The sequence below is a fragment of the Cyprinodon tularosa genome, unplaced genomic scaffold, assembly GCF_016077235.1.
Source record: "Cyprinodon tularosa strain WSP-4 unplaced genomic scaffold, ASM1607723v1 ctg4, whole genome shotgun sequence".
Classification (NCBI taxonomy): domain Eukaryota; kingdom Metazoa; phylum Chordata; class Actinopteri; order Cyprinodontiformes; family Cyprinodontidae; genus Cyprinodon; species Cyprinodon tularosa.
In genome coordinates, this window is record NW_024039118.1 from 438,893 (window position 1) to 461,911 (window position 23,019).

General features: G+C 38.2%; 1 long non-coding RNA gene across 1 annotated transcript; it reads left to right on the forward strand.

The window, feature by feature from the left end:
* Window positions 1-2,436: 2,436 nt before the first annotated feature.
* Window positions 2,437-13,753, forward strand: LOC119791656. Its single transcript, XR_005281885.1, has 3 exons — window positions 2,437-2,503; window positions 3,092-3,219; window positions 12,628-13,753. It is a non-coding gene; the product is annotated as an uncharacterized LOC119791656 (long non-coding RNA).
* Window positions 13,754-23,019: the final 9,266 nt, after the last annotated feature.

Genomic DNA, 23,019 nt, shown 5'->3' on the forward strand with positions numbered 1-23,019 from the left:
GATCTTCCCCAACCTGTCCCTAGACAACCTTTTAGAAAGAGTGGATTGGAGGTATTTTATGACCCTTTTACCTTGTGAAGACCCCACCTCTAAAAGCCATCAGTATGATTTATGAAACCACTCCAGGTCAACGGGCAGCTCAGTCTCAGTATTGTCAGTGATGCAGATGAGGAGAGAGTACAGTGAAATATGAGAAGGAATCAGCTGCTGTGCCTGTTTGATGGGAGCTGTCCGAGGCGTGTGATGCTTATGACGTGCTTGAAGGGTGGTGGAAAATGCTGTTGGTTTATTTTAGACCATTTCTTTCTAGGTTTACTGTAGGAGTATTTTGTTATTAATGTGTATGTGCTCAGTGGGACTAAAGCACTGGAGCATAAAGCAATCAGTAAAAGATGGGTATAGAGCCTGAAGCTTTAGCCTCAGTTTCTGCAATATCCAAACCTTTGGGGGATTTTCTCTTTAATGGACTGGTAGAAGTGAGTATTAGGAGGAGTTGCATATACAGTATAAATATATGCTTAAAAGATAAAGAACAAATGCCTTAAAATGTTTGAAACCAGATTTCCTATTCATATTTCCAAAGCTAAATGTTGGCTCATGGAAGGATAAACAGCGGCTGGGGGTAATTCTTAACAGTCTCTTGTAATCAAACCACCAAAGAAACGGAAATCCCAGCAGGATGAGACGATTAAAGCTCCTCTGGAACTGAAAAGCCGACATGAGTCACAGTTGGATCTATGAAATAAAAGTGTAACAGTTTACTGATAAATACATGTGAAAAAAAGGTTAAAGCATCTGCTGGATTTGTGTTCAGACAACATAAGACACTAAGACAGAGTACAGTCTTAGCCAAAGGGGTGCAGGTTGAAACCCGGGCCATAGGGGTCCCAATCCATTCTATCAAGTAGGATCCCTATAAAGTAAGATTTCCTTAAGGGCTACCTACACTGTACCAAAAATAAACAGAATAAAATAATCTCTACAGACTTGAATCATAGTAAACATTGTTTCATGATAACCAAAATTACTTAAAAAATCTGTTTTAAATGGAGGGTTACAAGAGGAAGGGTTTTAAGACAACACCTTAGCCACTTATGACTCTCTAATGTGACATTGTCAAAATATAAAATAATTTAGATACATTCCCGGGTATAATTTGGAAATGCCTCAAGGGGTCATCAGCCATCGCATGGTTCAACAGGAAGATAGAATCCTTTCCAACGATGAATGTGCTCTGTACATCTGCTGATGCTCAAAACAATGTGTCATTATCCACAGAATAATGTACGGTGGCCGATAGGTCCAAACAAGGGGCCGACAAGAACACGAGCTGCAAAAACCTGCAACATGCAAAGTGCATAAAAATGCACTGCATCAACAATGCTGCAACCACAGCACGAAAATGATGCAAAATATAAAAACAAACTTGCTCCACAAAACAGAAGTGCTTCAGATCACTAAAGTGAGTTGTTAAAAGAACAAACCATATCAGACCTTATATATGTAGATTAATTTAATATACATAACTATGGTCTTCCTCTGTAATACAAACCTCTCCTTTCTTCATCCGACTCTTCAAAAAAATAAATAAAATAGATCTACTCCCTCTATTGGTCTGGCGCACATTATTTGGGGGTGGGGGGTTATTTACTGCTGGTTATTGTTTTCATCGTTTTCTTTCTGTGGTTGCAGCATTTTGTTTTTGCTTGCTGGATTTTATTTGTTGTTGCTGTATTTTTGGTTTTTGCATTTGTTTTGTTGGTTGTAGGCTTATGCTTCTATTTTTTGCGATTGCAACATTTTTTGTTTGCAGCGTTTTTGCTGTTGTATTTCTTTTTTGTGTTTGCATCACCTTTTTGCACCTTCTTTCCTCTTTTGCTGAACCTGTTGGCCACTGTTCTAATAAGTCCTATTCTAAGGCTGAAAGGCTGCTCAGAAGAAGCCAAACTTGGAATTGATTTCTTATTCAAGGATGCTTAAGCTTTCCTTCCAGGTTAAAACTTTTTTAAAGTATAACATGCAAATACTGCAGCATTGACAACATACTTCAAAATGATTAGCCAACCTTGAACACTGATATCATTTATAAAAAAAATAACGATTGATCTGCAGCATATAGCTTCCCTCAAACACATTTATTTTCTACTAAACTGTGGAGATATACAGTAATCAGATTAATTTTTTATTTTTTTTTAAAGAACTGTTAATTCCAATAACAGATGAATAAATCTACATAGTTTCTGCTTTGGATTTAAACCTTTAGATTTACCTTCAGTAAATTACTGATGAGCAGTGGGACAGGATTCAAACAATGTTAAATTTAACGCCTGAATATATTTATAGTCTGGGAGACAGAGAGGATTTTCTTTTTGAAGTGCCACCCCCACATCCTTTGCTCCCTCTGATGCACAAGTCGTTTAACCTGACACTAAAAGCTATTTCCATCAGAGTACCTCAGCGCTTCTGCACTGATGTTGAAATTTTTCTCTGCCACACTCTAAAGGTAGATTTTGCATGTTGACAGGCAAACTTGCAACCAGCTCTGACCTATGTACATAAGAAACGTCCTTCATTTCAGAAATGCATGTTTCACCTATTCTGATTTATTCTTTAGGAAATCATTTTTCCATCCATCCATCCATCCATCCATCCATCCATCCATCCATCCATCCATCCATCCATCCATCCATCCATCCATCCATCCATCCATCCATCCATCCATCCATCCATCCATCCATCCATCCATCCATCCATCCATCCACAGTTTTTGTGGACAAGAGGCAGGGTAAAAAAGGGTGAAAAAGTCACCAGTCCTCCACAGAGACACACAGACACACACTAACCTTATGTTGTTATAATACCTCAGGGCGATTTAAATTAACCTAATTACTACATAGTCATGTGTTTGGATTGTGGGCGGAAGCCAGAGAGAACCGTATTGCAAAAAAAACCTGGGACTTTTTTTGGCTGCAGAACAACAGTGCTAACTGATGTTCACCTGTATCGCAAGTTAAGTTAAATGTCAAATACTTAAAAACATTGATCATATGTTTCCATGACCTTCTAAAGATGCTGCTCCTTGTGTCTTTAGGAACACAAGGAGCAGCATTTAATGTTGCTAAAGAACGCTCCTCATTCCTCAGGGTCCACTGAGGTTTGACAGAAGGATGCAGTCTACACAGTTCTGAGAAGTATGGGAAAGACTTTCAATTACTTGAAGTAAGTCAAGTAACACATGAAACGGGTTTCTTAAAAAAAAAAAAAATCTGTTTTTTATTCTCTTTTCTTCTTAGAATTTTGCTATAATATAATAAACGCTAACCTTAAATATTCCTCTATGTAGCCCTGACCACACTTAAAGAGACTATGTAACCCAACATGAATATTTTTGCACTGTGTGAGGAACCGAGAATATCCAGACAGAACATTACATTTAACCTTTTTGCTCTAAATAACAAGCATACTTTTTTAAAAGCAGGTTTCTTAATATGCTTTTATCCCTAGCAGGTAAAATGATGATTTCCATACCTTCATACTGATAATGCTGATGCTTTACTATCATGCAACAAATCTGCGTATAGTTATGAAACCTTGCTTCTTGTGCTAAACATTTTGAAACCAACTTAAGTTTAGTGTTTGCTAAAAATAAGTTTAGTTTAATTAAACTAAAACTAGATTTCAGATGTACACTGGAAAAACGACCTAGAAATAAGTACAAACATTCTTAAATTAAGTTTATTTACCCTTAATTTGAATATCTGAATAAGATGATCTGCCAATGGAATGAGTGTTTTTACTCTTAAAATAAGATATTTAGATGAGATGCACTTGAAATAAGACAATGCAATTTTGCACTGCAAAAACAATCCAGAAATTAGTAAAAAATTCTTAAATTAAGTATATTTACCCTTAATTTGAGCAAGTAAATAAGATGATCTGCCAATGGAATGAGTATTTTTACTCTTAAAATAAGATAGTTAGATAATATTCACTTGAAATAAGACAATAAAATATTTTTTTCTTATTTTAAAAGGAAATTGTCTTGTTCCATTGGCAAAGTGTCTTACTTAACTCCTCAATTCAAGGAAAAACGCACTTATTTTAAGAAAAAATAACTTATTGAGATTTCTATTTTTTGCAGTGTGTTTTCTTATTATAAAGGTAAATTGTCTTGTTCCATTGGCATAATGTCTCATTTACCTCCTCAATTCAAGAGCAAATGCACTTATTTTGAGAAAAAATGACTTATCTAGATTTAGATTTTTTCCAGTGTAATGGTTTAATTCCAGGTTAATGGATTGTGCATTTGTTTGTATTTTTCTACATAACCACATGAAAACAAAGCAATTTTGATTACATATATGCAACTTTAATACACTTTACCTTCCATAAGACCTTTCCTTGCTCCTGTTGTTAGATTAATTAGTTGGCCCATTTAAAAAATGTTTTCAGTTTCTATTTTTCTTTCATTCATTTCTCCATTATTTTTGCTGTCTAAATGTATTTTTATGCTTCTTTTTATAAGAAGACATGACATCCTCGCTATTTCCTGCAGAGATTATTGTGCTCTACACAACATGTTTCAGGTTACAACTCTTGAGGAGAGTATGTCATGATTGCACATTCCCCTCTGAGGTTTGGGGGCGATGCCAGGGAGGACGGAGTTCATTCATGTGCCTGTCGCCTCACCTGCCAGCCCGCTCCTCATTCCTCAGGTTCCACTGAGGTCACCAGCAGGATCCGGTGGAGGTCTGCATTAGTGAAGCCAACCAGAACGACCTGCATGTGAGCGGCCTGCAGAGCACAACAGGTCCTTCGGGTCTGAAAGTGGCTCGTGACCTTTGTGTGGTGTTTTAATGTTGCCCAAAAAGAGGAAGAAGGCTGACACTTACGTTTCCACCTGCTTCCCCCCCACAGGCTGCTGTAGTTGACCCAGATCTTTGACCGAGTGTAGTGCTGATTTCCATCTAAGTTTGGTGACATTTCATGAAGACCTCATTAAAGCAGAAAATCTGATAACAGTGGAAGTAAAACAGCCACATATGTACCATTGGAAATGCTAATGTTCTGATAGAACTGCTTTTGTCTAAGTGCAAAGGTACTATAATATAGGTAGAACTTAATTTGAGTCTCAACTTTAGTTACCATCGTTGCTGTTCTTCGCTCCACATCATTAAGTCTGGGTCTCTCCATTTATTCCTCGTCTGTTATCTGATAAAGCATAAAGCAGACTAATCTAATATTTTTTGTTTATCAAGGTCACAGCCTATTTGAAAGGGGGAAAAAACAGTTTCAGTGTTTTTATTAAGCTTTCTCTACATATAGATTCATAACCCACAGTTAAAAAGCAAGATAAAGCAGTAAGATGTCGAAGTGTTGGCATCACTTTTGAACAGATGAACCAGGAGCTGATGATCTAATTAGTATGGAACATGTTATCTGAGAAGGGCTTTGATGATGTTTGAATGAAGGAGAGTTGCACATGTAACCCCTCTTCATTTATTTATTGAAGTGTTTTTTGCTTATCGGGTCTTAAACTGTGATAGATAGTACTGAATGCATGTTAATATTTTGATAAGTTAAGATTTATAGAAAGATGGTTTATAATCAGTTTAAGCCCTTAATTATTATTATGTTGTCATTTGTGTTTCTTGCTGGCAGATAAAAAAAAAAAAAACAGGATGAAGAACTGAATGGTCATAAATGCTCTGGGGTTAATTTGGTCCTGTGCCACTTTACAGCCCAACATCTTCGATTCTCTCCTTCATTTTGAAAAAATATATTGATACTTATATCTCTTAGTGGTTATGTATGTTAAATAAATTATGGACATAATGTCATAATCATTAGGTGTTTAAGTTTTTTTGTCTCTTTTTCCCCCTGCTGTTTATCTTTTCTAGTTGTTGCCATTTCAGTTTATTCTTTCTGCGTCTCTCTGCTAAGCCAATAGTAAAAACCAGATGTAGACACTCCTGTTCACCTGCTTTATACAGGCAGCATAATAAGTTTTGCTCATCAGCAGAAAAATAATAAAAAAGATTTTGAGTTAAGTTGTCCTTTAATGAAATCCATTTATGATTGTAACATTATAAAATCTAAAAGTGTTCAAGGATATGAATACTATTTCTAGTTATTATGACTTAAGAATAAGAAAAACCCCTGATAAATGTCTAAAGCATGTAGATTTATCTGTATCTTACATGTCGGAACAACATGCCACCATAAATTTACACATCCCAGAAAGCCGATCATACCACCAGCTGCATGCACACATCACACAGCTCCGCCAATAATAGGAGGTAATAAGCACAACAACCTAATTATGCCACATAATGCAGAAGAATAGCACCTCTCAATAACACAGAGGGAGGTCTTCCAGGACAATGGGGTACATGGCCAGCGTGATGGAGACCTCCTGACTGTGACCCTGACACATTCACCCACATCAAATCACAGAGCAGACAGAAACACACGCGTTGCTATGAGCAAAGAAGCAGAAAACTGAGGCTCCAGTAAATGCAACAGCTCATCAAAAAATACTAAACAGCTTTGCAATTATTACTTAAAAAATAAAACACTTTTTTATCTTTTTGATCTGCATGCTTTTGTTTCAGAATATAAAAAGAAAACTGATAAGTTAGAATAATTTCAGGGTATTTCTTAAACTGTGTATCTTTCTCTGTAGCTCTTTAAATACTTTTATTTTAGTCTTTTGTTTAAAAACCTGACTTCTGAAGGTAATTTTTTCTTGTAAGTTCCTGTTTTTTTTTAAAACCTGCTGCATGGCCTTGTGGGAAATAAATGACTGCAACTTTCTGCACATATGCATGCAACTAAGGCTGAACGTATGTACAAGGCAATGCACCTAAGAAGCACTGCATGCATAGCATGTTCAATATAAAACAGAGCATCTACAAAATGGGTTTTCTGGAAATGTAGTGGCTCTGTTAGTTATACTCAAAGCCTTGGAAAAAAGATTGGTTGTTATAAAATAGAAATTCCACAGTATTTTATTCATGCAATATAGTATAATTATGAAGTGGAAGGAAAAATAAATATAGTTTTAGTTTTTTAAAGCAATAAAAACCTAAAAAAATGTATATATATATATATACGGTTTCGTTATACCTGCAGGTCCTGAAGCATGTATTATGATGCATAGTTGTTTTAGCTTGAGGATTTATGTCTGTTTTATCATTTTCCTGTTGTGTATGTTCTTTGAAGTGTTAACCAAATAGTGTGTTACCCAAAGCCAAACAATCCCCATTACAAATGGGTGGACCCCTTCGTCTGCTCCAATTTGCATGTTTTCAAAACAAAAACAAGGCTACTGTATAAAACCTCGAACTCAAAGCTATTCCTGACGTTTTAATTGAGAAAGCTTCCTGGATGGGAAGTGAAACGTCTTCAAACTTGGAAACAAGTTCAAGGGGTGTGAAAATTGTACTGTAATGTGTACAACAGTCACATTACATCTGTTAAAGTCGATTTTTTCCCCTTTCAAACTTCTGGTAAGAAAAAGATTTAGAGCATATCACAACGTTATAGGGTTCTAAATCAAACAAAACAAGGAAAAAAGTGGAGAAAAAATATCCTCTGATCTCAACCTGTTAGTGTGCCCGCAGGTTGTAACCAATAAAGTGGCGTTTCATGTCAGAAGCTAAAGAGCCAAACTAAATCCTCCTCATATGTTCGGGTTGTGGGAAATTCAGGCCCCAAACCTGGTCGTTAAATCTCATGTAATGAAACTTAAGCTTCACCCTGGCACAATAACAACCCGGTAAAGGAAGGAAAAAAAGGAAAATAATAAAAAAAGAAAATCCTCACTTCCCTAGAGAGTATTTCATCAACATATGTTTTAGCTCAGGTAGGAACAATTACATTGTTGTTGCACATCCTGTTTTCCAATGACATCCATTCATCTGTACTCCCTCAGTGTTTCTTATTCAGACTTCTTCTCAGCTACTGCGTACTGTATATGCATAGCTGATTTACTGACTTAAACATGAATAAAACAAACTCAAACCTCATGTGAGCAAACCGCAGTTTCTGAAACTAGAGTTTTCCTCTTTTTTCTGCCTTTAATGCCCCTTATAGAAAAATGCACAAGGTGAAGGAGGTCAGCACATTCACAGCAGCAAAGGTGCTACAAGTGAGAGCTGTTTGTTTGATCTCTGCATGGTGCTTGTCTCCAATAAATTAACCAGCAATTGAAGCTATTTTGTTTGGCTAGAGCCCGCATGTGCAGGCACCATGAACTGGTTAAAGGCAGGCATTTATAGGGGACGTGTGCTTTGTCTTCATTGGATCTCTTTGTAGAAGCTAAGCTTACAGTGCAGGGGCCATGCTTAAAACGGCTGTGACTTTGTACCCTGATGATGAACTTTTAGGGGAAAACTAGAATAACGTATTTAATGAACAGTGTGCAGAGGTGGTGGAGTTTTTTTTTTTCCTGTTTCAAAGAGGCCCATATATGAATGAAAGGCACTTATTGCAAACAGAGGCACCCTGCTCTGCAGCTGTTTTAAGACATTGATCTATTTGCAGCCTATAGCAGTACAACTTTAATATTGAGCCTTTATGCACAAATAACCCACTTTAAAAAAAAAAACAAAAATGTTTTTTTTCCTCCCGATGGAAAAGATGTTTGAACCAAAGTTGTCCACCCTCAGGTTTGAGCTGTTGCTGTATGCACACACCCACAGACCCACCACTTCCCTGCCTTGCTGACATCTACACATAGCTTCCTTTTCGGCAAAGATCAAGATGAAGAGTTTCACCTCCCCACTCTTTAACGCACGGTTTCAAAACAAGGAGGCCGCTCAGACATTTCTCCAGACATGAGGTCATCCACCAACACTAAAATGCCGGTGGTCAAAGTGTTAGCCTCTGCACCCACATCATGTTACGGGATTTCCATCAGGTGGACTGTGTTTGGAAATGTCATTTAGGCAAGTGCCTCTGTATGTAGGTGGAGGTTCTTCGATTTCTTAAAAGGTCCAGTAATAATCAAAATGTAGGCTGTTATTGAAAGCCTTTTTACAAGTGAAATTCATTATGTTCATAATTATGCAAAGATTGATGTTTTCAAGCCTTTTTTGTGTTGTAAATGATGATTTTCAAATTACATCTAATTAGAATATTAGATTAAACCTTTAAAAACAAAAAAAGATTAATGCAGAAAGTTATCTTTACTTTGACCATCCATAAAAAAATTACAGCTTATTTACCTTGTCTCCGTGTGCTGAACATGTGTTAATTGATAATGCATGGCTCAAAAACAGCATGATGTTATTCACTAATAATTTAGTCGGTAGGGTTGCCAACTGTCCCTTAAAAAACGAACTTTCCCACAGTAAGAAACCTTATTAGCTGTCTAATTTAATTCAGCTTTTAACATGTTTACAAAATCAATTCAGACACACCATAAAAGGCAAAAATTAATTAATTATGTCAGCAGGGTGGAAGGCAATGCCCAGGCCAAGATTCCCTTCTTTAACTTTTTACAGAGTTTGCAACCCAATTACCAGTAGCAGATGACCCTGGTCTTACAGTGCAACACCTTGCAGATGTTTCGACACTTCTGTGTTAAAGTTTCTGTGATAAACCGACAAATACTAGTGAAGTATACATGTTTTAAATAACCTTTTAGTTTAGTAGTTTCTGAAATACTTGGATCCGTCCAGCAATAAATGAGAAAAGGTACCTTAAAGTTATTCCTAAAATTAAATGATGTTCTGCCTAAATTAACACAAAAAGCAATTCGGGAGGAAATGTTTTGGATTTATCTTTGCCCTCTGTTACTTGAAAGAGAATGTCTTTCAAGAAAACCAAAGGATGTTTTTCAGGCACCAACTGCTTGGTAGCTTCTGGACAAGTTTGTGTAGCTGTTGAGACGTGCTTACAATGATTTACTGCAGTATCTGCCACCTTGAGAAGAGAAATATGTGTGTGACGACTGGAAAAGGAAGTTATTTCCAGTAAAGTTCAGGAGTCATCCCTACAAATACCGGTAAACTCCTGGAACTGTGTGCTACTGTACATCTGAAAGCAGGTGTTAAATGCCTGCTGGTTGGTGATGCAAATTTATCTTTATACACGTGTGCATGTGTGTTATGATATGTCACTGAAATGTGAGCCAACTTTACATCACAAAAAAAAGGGGAGGGGGGTTCTCAGTGATGCGCCGCTTCTTGGTAACTAGGGTTGCTGCAGAGAAAGATTGTCTAAGTTAGGACGCAGCCATCTTTACACAAAAAAATGCACAGGTGAGATTTATGATGCTGTTTCTCTGGAATGAGAAGCTGGCTCAGTTTCTCATGCAGCTCATTTTAGAACATTGAAAATAGATGGGAATATGAAGACATGTTAGATCACATGGAGCTGAGGGTTCAGTGGATCAGTTGCAGGGGAATATAATTCAGTAGGATAAAAAATTCTAGAAATGTATAATAATTATGCAAACAGCAAATAAAGTGATAGATACAGTTTTTTTAATTACAAATTTACTGCTACTTATATTTATTTTAAGTGTTAGCTGAGGCGCAATTTCAATTTCTTTAAAAAGAATACCATTTATTTTTCAATAATATCCATCTCCCTGCTTTACATTTTAATCAAAGTTAGAGGAGCTGACTCTGTAGAATTACCAGTTTAACATAGCGAAGGATTTTTGTACCCCTATGATTAGTGGGGCTACGTTTTTTATTCATTTCCATCCCTGGAGGTGCACACTCATACTCCTGGACACCCTCTGTTTACAACAACAAACTCTCACTTTAACACACACCCCGATGGCCCAGTTGGCCTCGGCAGATGGCCGCTCACACTGAGCCTGGTTCTGCTGGAGGTTTCATTCTGTTAAAAGGGAGTTTTTCCTCTCCACTGTCGCTACAAGGATGCTTGGTGTAAGAGATTGCCTTCGAATCAGTGAGTTGATGCAATTAAGTGCTTTTTCTTAGATAGAAAACTTTGAATCAATTTGACTGTATGATCTGGTTGAACTGTAAAGTGCCTTGAGATGACATGTGCTGTGAATTGGCACTATATAAATAAATTGAATTGAATTAATATTGAATTCTCAGAAACACACACATTAGACATCAATAAACCATCAGCCCAAATCATAGGCTAGACTGTCACTAGCTGCACTTTAAGTACACACTATTTAATGCATTTTTATGTGCATATCTTTCTTTTTGGGGTTGTTTTGTATTTTTAAATGTGTTTTTATTTCTTGTTTGCATTTTAGGTGTGCTATCAAAGCTGGGTGTCTGCATGTTTAATGGTAATACAAATTCTTGATTCGGCGTCTGGTAAATCTACCCCTTACTAACTGTCTTTTTAAACTAGTTTGGGGGCTCTTAATGATAAAAGAATGTCACATCTAACCCATTACAAAGCACCACCTACAGTGCTTGGGACATGTTTTAAGCCTTGAAATGGCTGGAGTTATTCTATATTACATATGTACAGAGCGTTGGTCTTATGAAATAGTGAGGGAGGTTAAATATAACCATGCTTATGGGAGGACAAGGACAAAACATGTTGCACAAGCTTCACATCATGTTTTGTGCATGTATAACCTGCTTTGAAGAGCTGTCAGTTTTGTGCATATAAAATACTGCCCTGATAAACACAAGAGTTGGGAAAACATCCCTGAAATGGCAGCTCTGCTTACATGACAGTGAGGGTAACTGGCAGTGACTGGAGTTACCTATAGGGCCCCCAATAAAACATGCTTTCACTGTTTGTTGATAATTCAAGTTTCAAGGAGCAGATTTAGGGTCAGGAATATTTTGCATGCAACACATATTGTTGTCTTTAAATTCACACCAGGTCTCGCAGAAGGTCAGGGTGAAGCGATGAAGCTGCAATGAAGAGTTTGAAGGAGTGATGGTTGCAGTGCCCTGTCCACTGACAGAGGGATGACATGACTGCAGTTATTATTTAAACCAGGGGTGTCAAAGTGGTTCCAGAAAGGGATGTGTGGCTGCAGGTTTTCTTTCCACCAGACTACATTCATCTCATGAAGACATCATGTTCAGATTGGACTCACTTGATGAGATGACTGGAGTCTGGTGTTGCTTGGTTGGTTCGGATTCTGCATCCCCCAAAAAGGATATTCTGTTTTTAAGCCACACTAATCAGGAACAAACTATAAAAAATGTCTTAAATAGTAGCTTGTTACATATTTCTTTTCAATACCTTGGATTGTTCTATTTAAACAGAAACACTGATTTCAGTTTATACGGTAGTCAAACTTTATTGTATTTTCTTCTATCATGTATTTTCTTTTCTTATGTTGTCATCATTTAGACACTTTGAACTGTTGAAATGTGCTAAAGAAATAAACTTGCCTTGCAGATTGGGGGGCCCCTTTGGCCCTCTTTTCAGGAGCGTTGAAATTTTGCACACAAAGGCTGTGCGGCCCTCCTATCTCCACATCTAAGTGGACACAGCACTTTTGAAAATCCCTAAATGGATTAAACGGATTAGACTAACAAAGGAATTATTTTTGTTTACTTCGAGCTTATTCAGACCCAAGCTGTTTCCTCGGGTTAATAAATATGCTTTTACTTGGAATAAACAGCTGTGTGTGATTTGTTTGAAATCTCATTTTGTCAGGATTCTCCTGGAGCTGATGCTGAGATCGGGTCATCGGCTGCAGGTGTGGTACTGCCAGACCTGCATCATTACCAGGATGCTTAAGAAGAACAGGATGCCGACCATTCTCTGCTGGAGCGTTAACCATATTGGTAACTGCTCCCGTACGAGCCTTTGGGTCTAGACTCTAGAGCCTTCTCTCAGAGAAGCAGAACAGACTGGAACCGCTCCTCCTTGCACAATCTGTCCATCCAGCAGCTGCCGTTGAACCTCACAACTTAGCCACAGCCTTGGATCCCTCTCACCTCTCGCTGGTAGATGAATCTCACTCACACATTGAACCGCTGTTTTCTAATCTACCTTCCTCTGCCCTTCATGCTGTTGGTTAATAAATTTGTGTCTTTGAGGGTTAATCTCTGTACATGGGTCAGAAGCCTGAACAGAAACATATATAAATCAAATAGTTTAATAAAACCCTCATTATTTTAGTTTGTGATATCCTATTCTTTTGAGTTGCTTAACGTTTTTCAATTAAAAGAAAACACCTTCAATTGAATTAAAGGGTAAAACTTGTTCTTTAAAATAAAATGTCTAAATGTTTCTGTATTTTATCTGTAGGTTTCAGAAAAAGAAAAAAAACATTAAATGTATTCAGTTCAAAAACTAAAACAAACAAAAACAAAGCCCAGGTTAAGTTTTGAAGGAACAGAACTAATGCATCCTCCTACAGTATTGCCCTCTGTCCTAAAGAAGTCATACAAAAAGCCACCTTGCATTTCATACTGCTTAACTCCACCTCTTACTGAACCTGTAACTCTAACACAACCCAAACATTCACTGAGCAGCCAAGTAGTCTTACCCTGTAAGCTTGAAACTCTGCAGTTTCCTAGTAACCTCATATTTAGGTGATGTCACTCGCTTTCTGTCCAAACTGTTGTAATGTAGACTCTGTTCTAATGTGGCTAATTTGATAGGTTGAAAGCATGCTTTGAAAATAACATTTATACAGGAGTGAAACACTTTTTCTTTTAATTAAGCCCTTATTTGTATGTATGGAAAATTTTTCTTTGTTAGTGTGATGTACATTTTTACTGTGAAATTTTTTGATTTGCTTTAAGCAGAAAACCATCTTGATTAACAAAAATAAAGGCTGGAACACATCAGCTTGTGTAATTAATCCAAAACCAAGCATAAATTAATAACTGGGTTATTAAAGTGTCAGTATGTAAGTTTTTTGACTGGTGCACCATTAAGTGGAAAGCTAAATGAATTACATATGGCCTTGTGATAATACCTAGTCAGAAGTGTCATAAATGTGATGATGTCAACCTCCTGCGATAGACTGGTGACCTGTCCTGGGTATACCCCGCCTCTCAGCCATTGACAGCTTGAGATGGGGATGACAGTTGGAGATGGGGGCTGGAGCAGCATCCCTTGTGACCCCAGCAGGGACAACCGTGACAGAAAATGGATGGATGGATGGATGGATAGATACTGTAGATGAATGGATGGATGGATCTCAACCTCCCGCACAGGTTCGAGTTTCACATCTGGAGATAAAGTACAGAACAGTTTTGTAATTGATGGCAATATGTTACAAGAATGTCCTTGATTATCTTTGTGCAACAAAAATGTAAAGTTCCACTTGTTTTCAATGAGGTTTTTGATTCAATCGTCACGAATTCACAAAGGATGGTATCTCAACACTGAAAACAGAGCTTTCAAATTTACACGTCATTATTCAAAATCCAACAGAATCCAAATCAGCCGAAATTATTAGATTAAAATACAATGACCAGAATCCGTTCTATCAGCCAAGAATGAGTGCAAAAACAATGAGTTTGACCTTGGTATCACACATTCACTGAATACAAATGATGCGTTTTATTTATTTAAGAATCCTGTGTTCATTAAAATAATTTTACATTTTAGGTATATTGAACCAGAAGACAGTTGGCCCACGTTTCTGGGAGACATCTTCATGTGGAAAGCTACTTCATTTGAAAAAAAGCAACAAATGTAATTCACTGCTGTCACATAGGTTTTGCTAATCTCTTTAAAATCTCCAGCACTTTAACCTCTGAATTTGGATGGTTAAGAACACAGATGGTAGGATCTTAATCTGAGTGTTTGCCTAGTTTTTAACAGTGAAGAATACGTTACAAATGAAAGTGCTTCAAAACAGTTTTTGAACAGTGAAGAAACCATTCTCACAGTTATATACGGTGGTGGAGGCATCATGCAGTTGGGTTTATTTTTCCTAAGCAGAATGATGGAAGATGGTGAGAACTAAATACAGGGAAGTACTAGAAGTAAACCTGTTAGAGGCTGCAGAAAACTGTTGTCTTAGAAGAAAATTTACCTTCCCGAAGGACGCTATGTACAACTGAGTTTCAGGTATTCTGCAAATAAATAGATGCGGGCAGGGGGCATAGGTCTAGCTCTGCACTCTGTGCAGAGTTGGTAGAGTAATGCCTTGAAGGAATCTCAGCTGTAACTGCAGAGAAAGTTGGTTTACAAGTAAGAGACAAAGAACTGCTGAATTCAAAAGCACAGTATACACTCTGAAGATTTGATTTATATGTAAAAAAAAAAAAAAAACAAAAAAAAAAAAAAACATGAATTATTTTTGCTCCACTTTGTAATCTAACCTGAAATTTGTATTGGTAACCTTGAGGTCTTCAACCTATGGCTTTAAAGCCACATTTCATTTCTTTATGCCCTCCATATTGGCTCTTGATATCTTTAAACAGAAAGCTATGTAGAAAAAAAAGATTATTAAAGGTTTATTTTAGTATTTTTTTCTTTTTAATAAATTTAATATCCGCATAGCATTTCTATAAAATAATGACACTATTGGTACAAGGTTGCATATTTTCTTCATTACGCTGCAAACCTCTGACCCCCCCCCCTTTCATTTCTATTAAAAACAGAAAAAAACTGTCCTGTTTATGTTAACATTTTATCTAAATCTATAAAAACATGTGGTTCTGTAAATGCTAAATAAAACAATTTTTATATATCTCTTTCATATAAATTGGGGGGGTTGTTTTTTAGTGGTGTTTGAGTTCCGCTGCTCTAAACTAAATTTATCTGGCAGCAGGGAAGGTGGAAATGGCTCTTTGGATTGTAATTTTTTATTCCTGGAACATCACATAACATTTTAATGTAATTGGAATCACACGTTTGCCTGAAAAAAAAAGGTGAAATCTGAAAGACATGAGGAATATGAACTGTTTTCCAAGGTACTATATATCTACATATACTATATATCTACTCTCTGTCCATTTGTCTATATCATGTGTTAAAGCTACAGTGTGTAATTTTCAGCGACATCTAGCGGTCAGACTGCAGACCGCAGCAACATGAACATCTCCCCCCCACCGCTTCTCCCCCCCAACAGTACGGCGAGCGTTACGGGACAAAATGTCTTCCACAACGTCGGAATCACCTACCTTCTCAAGTGATGAGGTTTGTTTACATAGATAATTTTACAGATAGTATTTCATTAGTCTGTGTAGGGTATAGATTTCATGTAGACTTAAGATAATAAATATACCCGTTATTTTTTCTACGTCGTTGTGACGTTTTGGAGAGCTGCTTTGCATGGTGATATAAACAGACGAAGTAATTGTAGTCATTAGTTTAACAGCGAGATTGTGTGCGCTGGAAGAATATATATTCCTCGTTTACAGAGTCCAAGTCTTGTTTGTGGCACGGGGGTTACAAGGCGAGGAAGAGGGAGAGGAAGAGGGCGAGGGCATGCAGCTAGGGCCAGGCGAGAGAGGGGAGCCAGCGGGGTGACTAGAGCAGAGGAGGAAAGGCTTGAAGATCTCCAAAGGAGCCGGAGAGAAGTAACCGAGGTATATATCCAGAAAATTATTTTACAGAAAATTACTGAATCATTACCTGTGATACGTCAGGGACGTTGCTGAATAAGTATACTGGAGAGTAACAGCATCATCACGCAGCATGTTATTGTTTTAGACAGGTCTGAGCATCCTGTACTCCAAAAACTGCAGTGATATTAGACAATTGTGTGTGTAGGATTAATTACCTGTCCAACAGAAAACTGGCAACTTGAGCGTCACTTTGAAATCCTTTTTCCTCCATCAGTGACTTCCATCGTGTAAATGCCGTGCCAATGTTGATCCGTGTTTTTTGTCGTTTCTTGTCATGCTTGCGTTTATTCTCGTCGTGTTTCCGCTTCTTAGATGACGGGGGTTCGGTGTCCGCTGCTTTTCGTTGTGATACAGAGTAGGCATGATCCTCCATTCGTCTGATGTTTGGCCACACAGTGCCAAACAGTTTGCAAAGTCACTCACGCCTGCCGCCTTGTTCACCTTTCTTGTTACTGATGCGCAGTATACCTGCTTCTTCTTCTTCTTTGGTTTCAGGCAGACTAAACGCTTCTCAGGCATAATACTGCCATCTACTGTTCAGTACCGTCTCAGTTAATCTCTCTCAACTTGCCGTAGTTATTTTCGAGCGTAATGGGAGATCTCGCAATCGCTAGTTTGTTGCCTCTGCGCTTGCCGTAGCGCAAAGATGTCTGCCTCCATGGCTGCGAGACCCGCTCCTATGTAATTATAAATAACGAATTCTAAGGCAACGCAAATATTAAGGTTAAAAGGCTGAGCTCATAGGTGATGATAAATAACATACTTATGTATAATATATTAAATTTCTGACTTTATATCCCTGTAATTATTACACACTGTAGCTTTAACTCAGCACTAAACATAGTACACTGGGATAAACATAAATGCGATTTAAAATATTCTCAACCCAAACAAGCTGATTTCTATTCTGGAATTCTATATTAAACAACAAGGAAATCAATACACAACTGTCAAATCACTGCAAACGCTTATTTGTCAAATCAAAGGCTTAACAGAGTACCACTGACCTCTCCACCCAACTGACCCCTGGCACGGCAATGCCTGGATTCAGCAGAGAAGGTCAGACCCGTGTCAAACCCTGAGGTTCAAAGGTGAATGTAAGACAAGTGTTATCCTGGAAATTTGACCAAACTAATTGTCCATCAGTCGGCTTTAATTATGGCAGAATCAGAACAACGTCTGGTTCGCCCATTTCAAGGCCATGACACCAGTCATTGATGAGTGGTGGTGGGGGAGTTGGGATAGAAAATTAGATTATGCATGCTACAGTGCACTGGTCACAAAAGAAAATTCCCAAATGATTTAACAAGCTAAGACAGTCTAACAAAGATCATCCACTATATTAGTCCTTCTGCTTTGCATTCAAACGTCGGTTTTTAACCTGTCTTGTCTTACATTTACATATATCTAAGAAACAGGTACAGTTTTATGATTAATATTAGCAAAACACAATTTATATTGGTGTAGATTTGATTAAACCACATTAATAATTCATGCTTTTCCCAAAGGTGAAACATGACCCTTGTTAAGGAACTCATTACTTTGGCTAAATTCCTGCATCAATGCTGGAATATTAATTAGCATATTCAAATGAGTCCATTGCTATGCTTACAGCTAGTTAGCGGTCCAGTTGACTCCCTTCTGCTTCCTGTTAAGCCCTGCCAGCAACCTGGATCTCCATCTGCAACCAGCTGACACTCCCTTGGTGAAAGGTTTTAGCTGAGTTGCTTTGATCAGATAAATCCTCCTGCCAATGGATGGACTAAACCTTCCTCTCCTTCTGCTTACAAAAATAAGATTTACTTAGAAAGCTTCTTTTTCCCCCTTAAAAAAAATGCTCACAGTATCACAGAATCTTATTTCTGTGCAGGAAGAAACAGCAACATGTAAAGCACTTTAGCTGTAAGATGTTGTAAGTGCACTTCAGCTTAGTGCCCCTCTTTCTCTGGAAACTGCACTCAGATGCAGAAAAGGAGAGCAGAAGTGGCTTCAACATGCATGAAGAGGCCGATTGCTGACTGGAATCTATGCATAAACCTGCTTTTGTTCTGAATATGTTGTGCTGCTCATGTTCCTTAAAACGGTTCATCGTTTGCTATCCATGATTTGACCCACATGTGGCAGTGGAGAACCCTTAAATAATATCCTCCTGAAAGCAACTCCTCAAAGTAAGGAATGTCTATTTTTGGTGAACTGCTGCATTTTTCTGCTTAGGGAAAGAAAAAAAAAAACTTGCCAGTGCTGAATGTTTTCAGCCATATGTAAAGTGTTACTTCAGTGAATTTTACTGTAAAACATCTGGCTGGCTTCCTTAAATTATTAAACTACTTGTGGGGGCATAACTACAGTCTAGACATGTTTTTGTAAAACATGAATCTAAAGTAACATATGAATCTAAATTTTACACAAACAAAAATTGTGGAGATTTTTTTTATTCCATTAAATAGGCAATGTAATCATGATGAAAATAATTGACCATACTAAAATAGTTAATCTCAGTCTAATTTAAGCCTAGACTTTGACTAGGCCATTCCAAAATTCAGCTGTTGGTAATGACTCAGAACAGAGGGACCCAGTATTCACACAAGACAGACAGTGGGATAACTTAGAAAGTATTTATTAAAGCAATGACGGATGGTTCGTGGATCTGCAGCAGCAGCAGTTAGGGCGTCAGAGGCAGGTAACTCTGGCGAGAGTAAACACAGCTTAGTGACCACGAAAACCTGACGGAGGATGATCTGAACATGTGAGTCACTAACCTGGTTTAGAGTTCAGTCTGTGCCTGGAGAGCGAGGTTGATACCAGCCGGTCAGCTGAAAAGACGCAGCGCTTGCCGCACAGAGAGTTCCAGACGCCGAAGCTTTGAAGAAAACACACCTGAAAGGAGATCAGATCTTGCCAGATGCTAAGGGAAGGCAGAATAATCCACAGGGCGAAGTCAAGAGGCAGATCTAGGTTCAGTCCCCAGTAGAATCCAAAAGAATCCGAAGACAAGTCAAACAAACAGATCAGAACAGGGGCAGGCAGGCTCAAAGAGCCAAAGACAGAAACGGGTAAGGATCATGCAACCAGAACACTATAAATTCAGATAGAAAACTCTCACACCAAAAGCTCAAGAATAATCTGATTCTGATGAAGGGGAGCAAGCTGCTTAAATAGAGGTAGTAGCAGGTGGATCATATCAGCAGTAATGAGAGACCGTGCAGAGTTAGACAGGTGAATGAAATGAGCCATTAAGCCAGACATCAGGGCCAAGATACCATTTAGAGGATGATTTGTTTGTTTTCTCAGTTAGAGGGCATATTTTATATTTCAAACAATAACAGGTCATGAAAAGCAGCTTCAGACCATCACACTGCCACCACCATGTTTGACTGTGAGCAAGATGTTTTTTTTCTTAAATGCATTCAAAAGATTATTTATATTTGAGTTGACAAGAAACATAATATTTTCACAAGCATTTTGTGAGGGGCTACCTGGTAGGAGAGTTTTTAGCACTGTGGCCTTGCAGCAAGAAGTTTCTGGGTTAAATTGTAGGTCAAGGGCCTTTCTGCATGGAGTTTGCATGGTTTTGTGTATCTGTGTTGCCCTGCAACAGGCTGATGACATTTCCAGGGTGTACCCCTCTTTTTGGCCGTAGAAGGGAACGAGCCCCACCATGACCCTGATGGATAAGCAGAAGAGGGTGGATGGATGGATGGATGGATGGATGGATGGATGATGGATGGAAAATCCGAAAATCCAGTCTTTGGATGGAAATGGGGAAGGAGCCACTGCATTCTTACAGGTTAGCAACTAGTTTGAATTTGCAACTCCTCAATAGATGTTATTCTTTTCCCTTATGTTCTATCATGCGCACTAATGTTAAATGGGGCATCTAAAACATGAAATGCTTTAGTTTCTGTTGTTTCCTCTTGGATAGGTTGGTAATGTGCTCCCTTAAAGGTTTATCCATGTTCTATATTTTCTCCATTATGGATCCTTAAAAACAGCTTTGTAATCCTTTTTAGCAAGACAGATGTCAATAGTTCTTACCCTTGTTTTTCTTTTCATGAATGATTCTACCATAATGTTTTGCTTTTTGAGATATTTCTGTCTACTTCATATTGGCACATAGGTTATTTCACTGTAAAGGTCAGATTTTTGTTTGTGGTCATGGTTTACCATATTCTTAAATATTTCAAACAGGGCAGCCTAAACGTTGTTTTTTATTGTCTCTTGATTAATTAAATAAACATTTCAATATGTAGATGGAAAAAAGAAAAAAAGAGAATTTACATTTTCGTCATTTATATTTAATAGGTGATGTTCCCATCATTATGCTTTATGTTGCAATTATTGATAAACTCATGGTTGTAAATAGATGCATGAAACAATAAATCTGTTCCCGCAAGAGGGACTGAACACCGACCCCTGAGATAATAGTAAGCACACTTAATGCCAGGATAACTGGGTGACATATGCTGGCGATATAATCTTTATGTAGACACTTACATACGTCTGCTGCAAGGGGGATTGGTTTATGTTTTCCTTAATGTGCAGCATGTTTAGCTCTCTTGTTCTCTACAGTTCAAGTTGCTTCAATTACTTCTTTATAATACTGTAGACAAAGAGTAATGGTTGCAACATAATTTATATCCCAGAATCCATTGAGCCTTTCGAAGGGTTCAACAAGGTTGAACTGCTTCAAATCAACGTTGGATCCATTATCTTCCACACGTTGACACCATGGACTATAAGACCACATCCTCCTTGGACATTCTTTGTAAAAGAGAAAGTGCATCAATCACTGTGTCTCCTAAGGGATGCTGTTAAATGACTGGCGTTACACAAACAGTAATTTGACTCCTCCCGCCTTTAAAGGGGGCCGTATGTTGTCACGCTGCCCTCCAGTGTCGAAGTTCGCAGTGGGTGTCAACTGGGACTCCCGGATCAATCTGGAATTGTCTTAAAGTTCATGGAGAAGAGGCCTAATGGGAAAAAATGTACCACCTCATCACCACCTTCTAGGGCTGCCATAATGGAGCATCTATGGTCATTAATGGAGCGTACCTCCCACCTCAAGAGTGTCTATTCACTCTCTGTCATCATTCACGGCCATCACTTCCTCAGAATTTAATGGTTTTGGAGGTTCCTTTTATCCCATTGTCTCTATCCCTTCTATCCCTCTGTGTCTCTTCCCCATTTAGGAGCCCAAACTAGAGTACGGGCCATGCTAGTTGGGTGTTGGGGCTGACCTCTGAACCCCCTTCACTGGAGACTCCTTCAGCTTTGTTTTGGGCCTCCGTCCCCCTTGCCAAGGCAAATCAGACCCCAGGCGGGTCACGGAGAGTGGGAGCCACTGGGGGTCTCATTGTCTTCCCATTCACATCATAGATAAGTGGACATCAGACGCTATCCTTATAGCCACACACACTGCAGGGACAATTTCCACACAAAGTGACAGCTCCCATTGCGAGAGGAATGCATGTGAACCGAGAAGGTTCAAAGAAGCACGCCAAGAAACCAGGGACATGGGAGTATTATCCAAGCACCATCTATCATCTCGTTGAGCTTCTACAACAATAGCAAAAGATTACCGTCAAACAATTTATTCTAATGTTGAAAAATTCTTTATAAAGCTTATTCAATCCATTAGGAAAGAATCCATAAAAAGCTGTGCATTACATTTTCCACCTACACTAGTGAGAAACTCCTTATTAATTTAGACAGTGATTCAGCAGGACTGATCAATGCTGGCCTATTCTGCTGTTTGTGCTTTAGGGGGCAGGAGAGAAGCAGAAGAAAAAGATGCAGAGCCATGAAGCCAAAGCAAACCTGTGGCTGGGGGTGAGATTAGGAGTTAACTCCAAAGGGAAACCAGCCCCCCCGTACAGATATTCCTGTCCTGGCTGGAGACCAACAGATGAGGATTATTTCAGCCTAATTGAGGGTGTGGCTTTACAAGACATTGGCTGTTGTCACTTTATTGACATTTTTTGAAAACTCTTTGCTTTTGAAGATTGGGAATAAGAAGGCAAGGGATTATTTTAAATATGTTACACAGGACACAATACTTATTTATTCACAGCCTTTTTTAAGTAACATTGCAAATGAATCTGCTTTTTAATGCATATATTAAAATAAAATGCTATTTTTACAGTTTACATCAGCAGCACATTGTTTTTTCCTTTAAAAAATGTTATCAATTATATTCAGTGTAGTTTCCTGCAGTAATGGAAGGAGATTACAGCACCAGAGCTTCCCTGGAGATCCATTGACCACTCATTTCATCATCTCATCACAGGACATATTGCTGTTTTGTTAGCCCAGTGAAAAGCAGCTTAACCGGTTCATCCTTTCTTAAACCTGCTGAGAGTTAAAGCTTTACTCGAATAGGGGTCCATAATAGACTTTCCATCCTGTCTGATCTACAGAAATCTAATATAAAAACTAGCATACTACAAATAATTTTTCTGACAGCTGAGAAAAAAGGATTCATTGTTTTTTAAATGATCAAAAAGAAGGGGGC